The sequence below is a fragment of the Galeopterus variegatus genome, unplaced genomic scaffold (assembly GCF_000696425.1).
Source record: "Galeopterus variegatus unplaced genomic scaffold, G_variegatus-3.0.2 Scaffold6349, whole genome shotgun sequence".
Taxonomy (NCBI): domain Eukaryota; kingdom Metazoa; phylum Chordata; class Mammalia; order Dermoptera; family Cynocephalidae; genus Galeopterus; species Galeopterus variegatus.
In genome coordinates this window covers 28,477-30,871 of record NW_007732460.1, presented here as the reverse complement: position 1 = coordinate 30,871, position 2,395 = coordinate 28,477, and positions in this window count along the sequence as shown.

The following is a 2,395-nucleotide window of genomic DNA, read 5'->3' as shown; positions in this document are numbered from 1 at the left end:
TTAATCCTTTGTCAGATGTATACTTCTGGATCTTAATCCTTTGTCAGATGTATACTTTGCAAATATTTTCTTCCACTCTGTTGGTTGTCTTTTCACTCTGTTGATTGTTTCTTTTGCCATGCAGAAGCTTTTTAGTTTGATATAATCCCATTTATTTTTCCTTTAGTTGTGTGTGCTTTTGGGGTCATGTTCATGAAGTCTGTATCCACTCTTCCTTCCTGGAGTGTTTCCCCTATGTTTTCTTTAAGGAGTTTTAATGTTTCAGGATGTATATTTAATTCTTTAATCCATTTTGAGATGATTTTGGTATATGGTAAGAGGTTCAGGTCTAATTTCGTTCTCCTACAAATGAATATCCAGTTCTACCAGCACCATTTTCTGAAGAGGCAGTCTCTTCCTCATTATGTAGAATTAGTGTCTTTGTCAAAGACCAGATGGCTGTAGTTGTATGGTTTGATTTCTGGATTTTCTATTCTGTTCCATTGATTCATGTGATTGTTTTTATGCCAGCACCATGCTCTCTTGGTTGTTATAGCTTTGTAGTATAGTTTAAATTCAGGTAGTCTTATGCCTCCAGCTTAATTTTTTTTTTTTTTTTTTTTTTGCTCAGGATTGCTTTGGCTATGTGTGGTCTTTTGCTATTCCATATAAATGTCTGGATAGATTTTTCTATTTTTGAGAAAAATGTCATTGGAATTTTGATGGGGATTGAATTGAATCTGTAGATCAGTTTGGGTAATATGGATATTTTCACAATGTTAATTCTTCCAATCCAAGAGCATGGGCTATCTTTCCATCATCTTGTGCCCTCTTTAATTTCTCTCAACAGTGGTTTGTAGTTCTCTTCGTAGAGATTTTTCACATCCTTGGTTAACTTTATTAATAAGTATTTCATTTTTTTGGTGGCTATTATAAATGGGCTAGCTTTCTTGATTTCTTTTTATGCATGTTCACAGTTGGAATATAGAAATGCTACTGGTTTTTGTGTGTTAATTTTGTATCCTGCAACTTTGCTGAAATCATTTATCAAGTACAAGAGTTTTTTTTTGTAGAGTCTTTGGGCGGTCCAATATATAGGATCATATTGTCTGCAAACAGGGACAGAGTGACTTAATCTTTTCCAATCTGGATGCCCTTTATTTCCTTCTCTTCTATGATTGTTCTGGCTAGTACTTCTAACACTATGTTGAATAGGAGTGGTGAGAGTGGGCATCCTTGTCTAGCTCCTGTTCCATTCAGGATGATATTGGCAGGGGGCTTATCATATATGGCTTTAATTGTGTTGAGATACTTTCCATCTGTACCTAACTTGTAAACAGTCTTTATCATGAATGAATGCTGAATTTTGTCAAATGATTTTCAGTGTCTATAGAGATGATATATGGTCTTTGTCTTTGATTTTATTGATGTGATATATCACATTTATTGATTTGCCTATGTTGAACCAACCTTGCATCCCAGGGATGAATTCCACTTCATCATGGTGTATAATTTTTTGTATGTGTTGCTGTATTCTGTTAGCTATTTTATTGAGGATTTTTGCATTAATATTCATCAAGGATATTGGCCTGTAGTTTTCTTTTTGTTGTTTCTTTGTCTGCTTTTGGTATCAGGGTGATGTTTGCCTAATAGAATGAGATTGGGAGAATGGCCTCTTTTTCAATCTTGTGAAATAGTTTGTAGAGAATTGGTATCAATTCCTCCTTGAATGTTTGGTAGAACTATTCAGTGAACCCATCCGGTCCTGGGCTTTCCTTTGTTGGAAGACTTTTGATAGCAGCTTCAATCTCTTTTATTGTTATTGGTCTATTCAAATTTTCTATATCTTCTTGGCTCAGTGTTTGTATGTATCCAGAAATTTATCCATTTCCTCCAGATTTTCAAATTTGTTGGGATATATTTGTTTATAGTAGTCTCTAATATTTCCTTGTATTTCTGAGGCATCAATAGTAATATCACCATTTTCATTTCTAATTTATGTTATTTGGGTCTTCTCTCTTCTGTTTTTAGTTAGTCTTGCTAAAGGTTTCTCAATTTTATTTATCTTTTCAAAAAAAGAACTTTTTGATTCGTTGATCTTTTGCATCTTTTTTTGGTTTCTATTTCATTAAGTTCTGCTCTGATCTTAATTATTTCTTTCTGTCTACTAAATTTGGGTTTGGATTGTTCTCGTTTTCCTAGTACCCTAAGGTGAAGCTTTAGGTTGTTTACTGGCCATATTTCCATTCTTCCGAAGTAAGCATATAGTGCAATAAATTCCCCCTTGGTACTGCTTTTGCAGTATCCCACATTATTTTCATTAGGTTCAAGAATTTTTTTGATTTCCTGTTTAATTCTTCTTGGACACATATGTCATTATGTGGAATGTTGTTTAATTTACATGAGTTTGTATAGC